The 12,179-nt window shown below is 27.6% G+C and overlaps 1 protein-coding gene and 1 pseudogene across 2 annotated transcripts in view; both read right to left on the reverse strand.

Annotated features, from left to right (window-relative positions):
• The window catches only part of LOC100864512 (uncharacterized), a 64,240-nt gene that overhangs the window by 34,915 nt on the left and 17,146 nt on the right, over positions 1–12,179 (reverse strand). The gene's annotated exons all lie outside the window — the stretch shown is intronic.
• On the reverse strand, positions 3,950–4,953 carry LOC147657298 (uncharacterized; annotated as a pseudogene).

The raw sequence follows: 12,179 nt of genomic DNA on the forward strand, positions 1-12,179 counted from the left end.
CAAATGATGCGTAATGGAACTTCAGATTATGTTTTATAGATATCCATTGATAAATTATTTTTGTAATAGTATTTTTATATAATTAATTATTAATTACATAGATATTTTATAATAGTTTTATGACTTAAACAAAAAAATTAATCTCTGTATTAACTGTAAATAATATTGTAAAAAAAAAAAGAAAGAAAGATACGATAAGATAGTAACATCTTATCAGAAAACGTATTAAATTATATGATTATTGTATTCACGATAATATCTTTTCGTCATCTATAACTCGATATATGATGTTGAAATCAATTTTATATCTTATGTTAAGCAAAACGCGATAAAAATTCATGTAATCTTTGAAAATAATACATAATGTTGCATACATATATAATAAAACTTTAATTATAACATAATTTTAAAATTTAATTTAAATGTATTCTTATTAATATATGTAATGAAAAAAAGTATTTTATTCTATATAGAAAAAGATACATACATATATATATATTTATATATATATATATATAAACTGAAAAATATAATTCTATTATTATTCATTCTAGGAATATTATGATGTGCATTTTAAGAGTTCAATACATTGTCCAATATTGAATGTTTAAAGAAATGACATCACTCTAACATCAAACTATGATATGATTTCGTAATATAAATCTTAGATGCAATGATGTAAAAAAACAAAAACTTTACACACTTTAATACATATATACACAATCTATACGAAACGAAACAAAGAAAAATGAATAACTATTAATAAAAATAAAATAAAATAAAAATGAATATATAGTTTTGTGTATCTATAATTCTATTATCATAATTTGCTTTATTGTATAAAATAAAAAGAAAGATCATTCTATTGCAGTCAATAAAAATCAATATATCATAGCATATTTCAAATTAATTTTTTAGTATATTTTTATTAATTTTCAAAAATTGCATTTAAAAAACATCTATATCATTATTTTATCGAAAATCTTAATTAATTCTTTATTTTCTACAATTTGTATTAATAAAAAGAATTGTTTGAATATATACATATACCGATCAAAAATTTGATCAATTGGTAATTTTAATACAACTTGTTTTTAATTTTTGATTTTATATGCAAGATAATTCAATTCAGTTAAATTTACAGAACATATCAAATGCATCAAATCCATTTAATTACAACTAAGAATTGATAACTCTATCACTAATTTCGATTTTACCGATTAATTCTTCCATGTTCTGTGTCAGCAAAGGATCTACATAATTATTTTTCCGAGTGTACTCACGCGGCAATTTTGCAGGGCACACTGCATATTAATGATACACACACTTATAAAAAGATCATGTATTTAATAATGACAAGTACCAGCTACATTAGGCTACCATATTTTATAGGGGCGTCTGATAGGGCGACTTTATCTAGCGCGACGCGCTGCAAAATTATTTCCGCTTCGTCGAGACACGCGGTAGACACGTCTGGCTCGATGACACCTTCTTTAATATACTTTAATTTCTAATTTGTCTGCATTACTACATTACGACTACAATCAAATGCAATTACATTAAAATTATATTAAAATTGTATATTTCACGTATGTTATACGTAATACATTAATACATAAGTTTATCAAAAAATATATGCGATATATTTAATTTACAAAATAAAATCTTTCATATAAACATGTATTTATGTATATATAAAAAGATAAACATTCGAAAAATATATCTTTTAATAAAAACATGATTTTATTAATTTCGTGTTATCTATATATACTCGATAACGATCTACTTTGAACGGAAGATTTTTTCAAACGAATCTGGTCACGTGATAGAATCTTATGTTTACAATCTTGCAAAAAATTTGATATCATTTACTAGATTATCATTGATGATAGAAGAGCCAACCAGTGCAAACGACAATCATTACGCCGAGAATTATAATTTCTTAAATATTAATATTTGATAACTTAAATGACAGTAAATATCCGGACACACCTGGTAAGTCATATGTCATAGGATTATATGTATAATTATCGCTGCTGAATCATTATATAATAGAATTTAAAAATTCTTAAACGGAATGCTTTGCTATTGGTAGCGTACAAAAACAAGATAATTTATTTTTTTCTTGCGCAAAAAATCATCGCAAATCATCAACACTTTGCAGCAATAATAATCTTAATAATCTATATCTACTATTTTTTATTGATTTTTAAATTTCGCTAAAGAAACAACATTAAAAAATTAGAAATAATTGCATAATAATAAAATACATTAAAGAAATTTACGGCAAATAATCAATATTTGAAGAATAATTTATATACATTTATTAAAAATTTTAATGAATCTTGATTTCAGAAGCATATTGACCTAAAAATTTTATCGGTTGAATTATAATATTATTTTTCTTAAATTTACGCCTTTATCGAAATGAGTATAAAAGTAAAGTATAAAAGATGTAATTTTTACATTTCACTAACAATAAGTGTAAATAAAACGGTTAGATATAATCTCTGATTATTTCTATCAAGTAACAAAGAGAGCGTTGTACTTTTCCGAGCGTAAGTTTGGTTTTACCGGCGAGCTGCTTTACGTGCTCGTTCGAGAGTCGTATGTCTTGTGACGTCACGAGATTGTGGCAACATTGCGAAAAATCATGCAGCGTTGTCAGACTTCCTTATGTGCCGGAAATTCAAAGCCTCTTTCCTTGCTATGTAGATTCGTATAAGTTCTGCTTATTTTTCAAACATTCGACGATTTAAATAAAGACTTTATTATTCTCATATGTACATATATATTTTTCATATTTCTTAATCTGTTTTAATTAATTTGAAAAGTGTATCAATCAAAAAAAACCCATCACAGTTCCATAATGAAAGTACCTTCAGTGTGGTTCGATCGTAAAGAACAGCACGTTGTTCAGAACGGATAATATCATTCTGTCACGTCACAATATACGCTAGCCAGAGAAAATCAATCCGGCGCTTCTCTACTAACCTTTTGCCTGAAAAGCGTTGCGCTTGCTACTATCCAAATCAAAAACACTAGATTCTTCAAGGGTCCATTGCGATATTGACCCGAGGTTGCGTTAGGTTATTTCTGCTAAGGTTCATATACCTTTTCAGATGAATATTCAAATTTTTTGTAAATGTATTTTTAGTTTTTCTCTCTATAGTATATATTATACGCATATTACAAAAAATATTTTGTAAATCGTCTGACTGTCCTTGACCTCATTGATAGTTCAAACAGTTAAAATCGTATATTGTATACATACATAAATGTTTGATCCTGGTTGTTTTAATTTTATAATTATTTAATTATAATAATAATTATTATAATTATAATTATTATTATTAATAATAAAATTAACAGATAAAAGAAATGCTTCTTAAATTAATACAATGTTTAAAATAAAATTAAGATTTGTAGATTTATAAATATATTTTTTATATCTTAAATACAATTTTGTAGCTATTCTTTGCGTAAGATATTAACTTTTATTTTATGCAAATATTTAATACAATTATGATTTTATTAATAAAATAACAAATTTTATAGATCTAAATATCTCTCTTTCCAATAGAAGAATATAAGAAAAATATGCTTAATTTTTTTTTATCAATGGGTCAAATCAAAATGGCAACGACCCAGAGAGTTCGCGTGACGAGAAATCGTCAGGAATACGAATGATCCTTTAAATCAACCCCCGTGCAATGTTTACCGTTCGAAATGGACCAAGGGAAGAGGATATGCGCGCGATATACGACCTAATTCAGTACCCTACTGATAATGATGACGTCACGATAGCTCGTCTACTTGTTACTAGTCACGGACGCTACGTGACACGAGACTAAACTGTAGAGATGAGCAGGATGATAATGGTGCTACTCTACATTACGTTATGTGTTACGCTATTTCTCGTGACACAACACGCAGTTAATTTATTCTCTCGTCAATATTTTATTATCCATTCGATCCATTTGGCGAAAATATGATGTTAATTACTATTCAACATGAATTTTAGTATTCCGTTTTCATAATTTATTTTATTCTTAGTTTTTACGCATGTATATATAGGATTAAAACTTTTGAAAGCAATAAGCTAAATAACTAGCATCGATTTAAGTCGAAGACACGCAAAACGTGAGAAAATGAAAGTAGCGGCGGGTCGCTTTTAGATCGATCAACCAACAGCAATAAGAGCCGCCAAGAGAACGGGGACCAGTTGTCGTCTCTCTATCGTTCTTTCGTTGGCATCACAAGATTGCGCGATGATGTCATGTATTCGGCCGAGTTTATGCGTGTTTGTAAACAGGCAAAGAGAAAAAGAGAAATAGTTCAGAAAGATGAACAAGGACGAAATAAGGAGTGGGAGTAAACGTGAAGGAGAAAGGGGGAACGAGAAGGGAGCGAGAGGGGAGAAAAAGTGCCTTGTGTCAGACACCTTGCCGTTCTGACTGCGCAGCATCTCGCTTGTTTCTCGTACGCCTTCGTCGAAGCTCCCTACGCAGCGTCGCTCATCTCGTTTTCTCGTATACGAGCGTGACGTCATGCTGCAAGTTGCACGGGAGTAACCGAGCGAGGAAAGGGGATAAGAGGGGAGCAGTTACGTGGGGATATAGAACGAGCGAACGTGCGCGCGCGCATCAGAAAGCCGCAGCGTCGATGGATTTGCTGTTACCTGCATGGAGTGGACTGCATGCAGAATACACGCGAGGTGACATCGTCGTATGTGTCGTTGGTTAGCTGATTTTCCCTCTTCCCTTCGTTCACCTACCTAACCTCTCGACAGAACATAACCGGTTCCGCGCCGCGTGCAAACTCCTTCCATCCTCCTACCCCTCGACTGTCTCCTTCCTTCCCGTAGTTTCTTTTCTTTTCATACAAACCTATCTCTCTTCCGAACCGTTCCGACCTCCCCCACTCGTTCTTTCTCACTTTTCTTTCTCGCATTTCATTCTCGCTTCCTCTTTTTTCAAGTACTATACTCGAACCACGGAACGGATCGAGTTAATCGCTGGCTGCTCGTCTACTGCTATTCGACAGCGTTGCATTTTATATGCTTTTCTCTCGTTCTCTTTCGTCACTGATGTACAACATACATTTAAACATTAACACAGAGAGCGATTCCGCGGTCATCCAGCGGGATGTGCTACTTTATGCCGTATTTCTTTCTTTTTCTCCTTTCTCTGTCTCGTTTGTGCGATTCGATATACAGCTTTTCGCTACGCTACAGTTGCTGCCTCGGTCAATATCACATCGTTTTCTGACTACGCGCAGTGCGCGTTAATGCCATACAATTCGCGGTCTCGTTTTTAGTATAGGTTAGATCAGTCAGGTCATATACCTGTTTTTGCCACAAAGATGTGATATCTTATTATAAAATTGCCATTTTGTTAATAAATAATTGATATAAAAACTAAATATCGATATATCAAAATAATCGTTTTAAAATATATGAATGATAAAAGTTATTTACTTTGTTTTTCATATGGTTATTCTAGGTGAAAAATGAAAAATTTTTGCATCTATAATGTATTTTTTGAAACATATCTTTAAAAATAACAAATGTCATTTATTATGCTATAAAATATTACAATGAAGACATTAATATAGAAGATAAAGAATATAGTTTGCAAAATTCTATAAGAATTTTTATAGTTTTAAGAAAACTTCAACAAAACAGTTAATCAAATATGTATTTTTAGTATACTGTGATAACTGGTTATTTATATCATTTATATGAAAGGAAGTTAAACTTATTTCGATTAATACACTTTGTATTTTTTTCTTACTATTAAATTTTGATTTATAAAATTTCTTATTTTTTTATGATCACTCACTGGCAGAATTAAAAATACATATATATAAATATTTACATTTCATTTCATTGATGTTATTTTAATATGTTAATTTAATTTATCAAAAAAACTATCATTTCATTAATATGTAAGTGTGATTCTTAAAAAACTATTGAAATTATCAACTATCGAAAAAATCGAAATCATTCTTATGCATTTTTTGTTCATGTCCTCATAACTTGATCTATTTTTATGTGATATGACATACATATGTATATATAATAGCTATTGCAAAGACGATGGCGGCGGGGCAATGCCACGAATCGTGGCCCGACGGAGACGATGGTCTATGCGCATATTGTACCGGACGGTTAATGGCATGATGGCGTGACATCGGTGCACATTGCACACGCACACTGCGAGTAAGGCGAACAGAACGGAACGGGATGGAACAGAACCGAGTGGAACAGAACGGAATGGAACGAAACGAAACGAAAGACCGGAACGCGATGTCGCGTGTCCTATGTTGTATTCGCGTGTGTCGCAAATATTACACGCGATCCTTCAACTAAATGCTTTAGTGCACGAATGTATTCGTACATCGTTTTGCTTCTTCGTTTTCTTTCTAAAGTTTAACTCTTTAACTCTCACAATCGCTGTGATTATTACTTTATGCTATATTATACGCGAGATTAGACGAGTTTATTAAAGGCTATAAAAAGGCTATAAATCTCGGAAAAAAAATGTATAACGATTATTTTTTTGATGTATTGCATTTTATCTTATATATATTGATTAATGTAAGTATTTATGTACGAAGGAAAAGCCATGGTCAGTATGAAAAATGAATATTTTTAACTTCCATATAATACATATTGTGCAGATATAATCTAAAAAATAAAACATATTTAACAGCTACTGAATGAAATGGATGTATGCGTATTCTTTTATCAGAAACTCATGAAAAAATATTTTACAATGAGACGATCATACTTTTTGCAAAAAGAAATAAACTAGGAAAAATTTCAGAACATTCACGAAATATTTTACATTAACATGTTAATGTTTTCATTTTTGATTTGTTATAATCATATATATGTTATATATATTAAAGGAGTTTTAAATTTAAACTTTTAGTTGTCATACGTAACTTACATTATGTTTATGTTAATTAATAATCAATTTTATTATATTTTTAAAACTTTTTCTTAAATATTATTTACTATATAATTAATTTCTCATATATATAATAAATTTATACTATATCAAACAACTAAAACAAGTTTTATTATTAATTAGATAGATAAAAGATAATGTAAAGAAATTATTATATATATTAAAATAAGATTTAATATTAATATTTTTTATAAATAATAATTTTTTACTGATTTTAATTTTTTTCACATTTTTTAAAATTTTGTTATTCTAACTTGTTACATTATTAATTTAAAATATTATATTTAATTACAGGAAGAAGTTGTTCTTTTTATTAAAATGGATCAATATATTTTTTGTTTTTTATTTTTTATTCCAATCATTTATAACTAGTGTATGTTTACATTAATAATAATAATATATAATAAATGAACAACAATTCTATTATTTATTAATGAAATGTTAGAGATTTTTTTTCAATCACTTTTTTAATATTACTATTAATCATTTGACTTGATCTTTTTCGAAAATAACATCATATATATCAACAATGTGTCTACGTATAACTTTTACACAATTACGTCAAAAACAAAGCATGCAACAGAACAGCTGTACAAAGACGAACTGCCATGAAACTTGATCATCTTCTTATTAGTGGGTTAAGGAAGCGGATCGACGCGAAATTTAAAAAGTCAACGGGCCGATTATCCGCGACTGGATCTTCATCAGATATGGAAAAAAAAAAGGGAAATGAGAGAATGTTAGTTCGGTTTGCACCCTCTTCTTTGTTTCGAGACACGGCGTGCCGTTAAAGCCGTAGGAAGAAGAAACACCTGACGATGTCAGGCGAACGAGCGGCCCGCGTACCAACGTGCATACTTGTGGCAGGTGAATCGAGTCAGGTGCCCCAGCAGATGGGTACCTTTACTCGAGAAAGCGTTATAAAAGCGGTCTATCTTACAAATGTGGGTTACCTAGAACTAACATCAACTATTGGAATAACCTTGCGATTTTATAAATTATGATGATGGATTTTATTCAATAAATGGTTTGGAAATTTGAAATGAATTTTTTCTGATTTTTTTGAACGACAAGAAACTGTAGGAATGGCATATAATCACCGAAAATCATTTTAGATTTTTTTATATTGGATACATAATAAATCGACAAATTTTTATTTTTGTTATCTACGTATCTGTTCTAATATATATAATATACTTTCTCTTTCATGAGAAATATATAATATTTATTTCTTCTATTATTTATATAAAATTTACATATTAACATATTGTTAATTAAAATTAATATATTTCTTTTAATATATATAAGCAGGTGATGCAATGAAGAGATGAATAAAATTAAATAATTACATAATTATATTCATATTATAATAATAATTATAATATGTATCGATTATTATAATAGTATTATAATAATCGAATATAAGTATCATGCTGTTACAAAAGTAAAGATACCATTTATTATACAGATATGTATGACATGACAAATTAATAATAGATTTTCAAAAAGTTGATTCATTTATAAGAATGCAAATTTTTCGAACATTTATTTTTTAAATATTTGTTTTTCAAGTTTTCACTATCAACAAAAATGAATATATGAATCATTGTAAATCATGAATCAACATATATGTAATATGTATATTTTTAAATATTATTTTGTTTAATATTATCTAACATATATTCATTTACATTTAACTACTTATTCCTATTTATTCCTATAAGAAAATATAAGATTATATTTTATATAATAATAATGATTGAAAAATATCTAAATGATCAATTAAATTTATTTTATTTTTTTGATAAGTATTATAAATTTTTTTTTAGCTGTGTGCCAAAAGTTTTAGATATAAAAATTTAATCTAACAACAAAATTAAAATTATAAATTTTAGTGATATATTTTTTATATCTTTATATTTTTTATTTCTCTTCAATATTTTTCAATATTTTTCACTTCAGAATTTACATACAAGTTGCTTTATGATATCTCTCAAGTAAATATTTTTGAGCATCATACAATTGTCACTGCGTTTCTTCTTTTTCTTATAAATTGTTGACGAAATATACTTTGCATATAAATATAAGTAAAAGAAATAAAAGAATTTAGTATCAGTGGCGCCATCTTGTGGATAAATACCGGAAGCTTCGACTTGTTAATAGGAATACAGAATATACAAGGAGATATTCGTGACGTCACGGATAAAAAGGAATGGCATTAATTTTGCTTATGCACCTCCTGATACTTTTCTTTTATCAAAAATGCAATATTGAAAATTATTTAATTAGAATTTTTCTATTAAAAATTTCTGCATTTTTAAGCTTATATCTTATTGCAAATGTAAAATTTGAAATTTTTCTTGTATAAATTTTAATGAGAAATTTTTAATTAATTATTTATGTTATATTTGCATTCAATGCAATATAATGGAAAGTATTAGGCTTATAACGTTCTTTATCCTTCTATCTAATTCCCTTCTTGTCTGTGTATAATACTAAATATTGTAAATTTTTACTATCAGAAATTTCAATTTTGTATCAAAAGAATATAATTTGAGAAAAGGTGGCATAAAAATTTTTTATATAAATAAAATTCAAATATATTGGAAAACAATAAGAAGTAAATATTATATATTTGTCAGATTCAACTATGATACTAAATAATAATACTATAAATATTTAAAAACTCAATTAAAACTCGAGCAAAATTTAATCCGATCTTTTTTTATCAACTTCCTTCTCTGAACATGAAAATCAGTAAGAAACATGAATCTTAGATGTATTAAGATGTTTTAATAGACGTCCAAACAGGAAATACTATTCCTCATTCGTCAGCAAGAAATAGTAAGATTTAAACGTCCTTCGAAGCGTTCTCATCAAGCGGACGAGTATAACGAGCGGATCTTTTTCTTTTTTTTTCTTCCTTTTTTTTCCACATAAGACACGTGTCGTGCGCGCTGCACACGTAGTATGCATCTTTGGTGTATGCAGTCGCGCGTACAAGAAACTATGTGCAGTCACGTGTTACGAGTGGAATAGCGAAAACGTGATGCGATTATGCATTCTTCCTACGTCGTCATTTCTCGCTTGGTACGAGCCGAGTCTCGCGTCTAGATATACATACTTATTAACCTAACGTTTTATGGTAATTCTATTAAACGTTTCTTCTTCACACCCGACGCCACCGGATTTCAGCGACTAGATTCATCACGAGATCGATGACGATGTAGGTAAATCGCTATACAAATAAAATTAAATAACTAAAATAAATAATTATGATAAGTGACATTAGGAGAAATGGAATAGATTAATATTTTCCATATTATTTTTAAAATAGGTAATTTAAAATATGATATTATTTTATTTTTAATTATTATAAATAAGCTTGTCTATGAATTTTGAATCAATTTATTTGATGTTAGATTTAACATTTGTATAATTTTTTTTTAAATAAAAGAATAAATACTGAAGTACTGAGATAAGTTTTTTTTATTACTGAGAAAGAAAAACGCCATTATAATATATAATAATATCTGATATATGTAAGATGAACTATTTCTTGAAAACTGTTTTAATAATATTATGTAAAAACATTATATTATTATATAAAATATTTTGCTGAATTTAATTTGTTTAAGATTTAATCATTTATTAATCATTGTCTTTTAAATGAAACTCTGCATCCTCTTTCCATTACGTTCCATTAATTCTTATTATATACTTCTAGACAAGTTTATCGATTTCATGTATGTAATACGTCACGACAAAATGGCCTTGAATATGAACAAAATAAATTTTCTAAAGGAACAAATATAGTAATTTGAGAAGTTACTAGAATTATTCTAGTAGTGAGTATTTTTATCAACCCCTATGTACTTATATAACCCTATTACGATCTCCCGATTTTTCGACTTAATTAACATTATCGTTTTATTAATTTGAAAACGACGTATTAGCATAAAATTAAACTTAAGATAATAAAAAAATATTGGCATGCACAGTAAAAAAGTTTTTGTATTTAAAAAAAAAAAAATGTAAAGAAAATAATACAAGAGTGTATCGTTGAAATATTTTTAATTAAAATTATTTCAAGATCATTACGTTAGATTATGTTGTATCTCTTTTGTACAAGAGATGCAATAAAAAAAGGGCAGGTTTATTAATAAAAAATAAGGATAACCTCAACACTTTAACATCTTAAAAAAAACTTATTACAAGAACAATTTTCTTATATTAAAATTATAAAATATTCTTATATTTAAAAATTGTATTATTTTTCTAATTTCAATTGATTAAAAACAGAAAACAAAACAATATAAATTTTATTCATTATCCCCCCCAAAAAAAAAAAATATTATCAATAAGAATAATTTCCATATTTCATTTTTTCGAACTCTTTTTTTATTTCGAAAATAATTCAAACTATTCTCAATATTGTAACATTTTAAAAACTATATAAAAATATTATTTTATATAGTTATTTCTAAAAATATTTAAATAGATTTCAATGTTATATTGTTTTAAAAAATATGAAAATGTTGATTATTCCCACTAAATTATAACATTGCGCAAAAGTTTTATAGTATATATTACATACAACATTTTGTTTTATGAATGAATATAAATTATTCAAGATTATTATTAATATTTTTCAAAGACTGTTATCTTTTTTTAAAACTTGTTTAAATTTACAGAGAATTGTCTATGAATAATAAAACACGATATAAGAGCCGTACAGATACCTGTCAATGCAAACTATCTACATATTTGATGTTTACTTACATACATTTATATCATTCAAATTAAATAGAAAAATTAATAATCGTATCGTATCTAGACCATTTTTTAGTTCCATCTTTTCAAAATTTTTGACATTTGGCTATTGACAGAAAACGATGACTGACGAAAGGAACAGCTGCAAAAAAGTTAGATTAGATGAGAAAAAAAAAAGATTATATCAGACAAGATTTTATCATTTCAAATCACAGCTGCCTTCAGTCATCGATCGTTGGCATTTCTTCAATGCATCTTGCGCGAGTTCTGAAAAATCAATTCACTCGAGTCTTGAGAAATTACGTGATAGGATTTTATCAACATTGCTTCTTGTCGGACGATATACACGTCACTATAATTATCATAAGATTGATAAAGTCACGATGACACTTCATGGATCGATGGAAAAATAATTTTAGAAAAAAAAAG

The sequence above is a fragment of the Apis florea genome, unplaced genomic scaffold (genome assembly GCF_048593485.1).
Source record: "Apis florea isolate Af1SG1 unplaced genomic scaffold, ASM4859348v1 contig_3193_pilon, whole genome shotgun sequence".
NCBI classification, from domain to species: domain Eukaryota; kingdom Metazoa; phylum Arthropoda; class Insecta; order Hymenoptera; family Apidae; genus Apis; species Apis florea.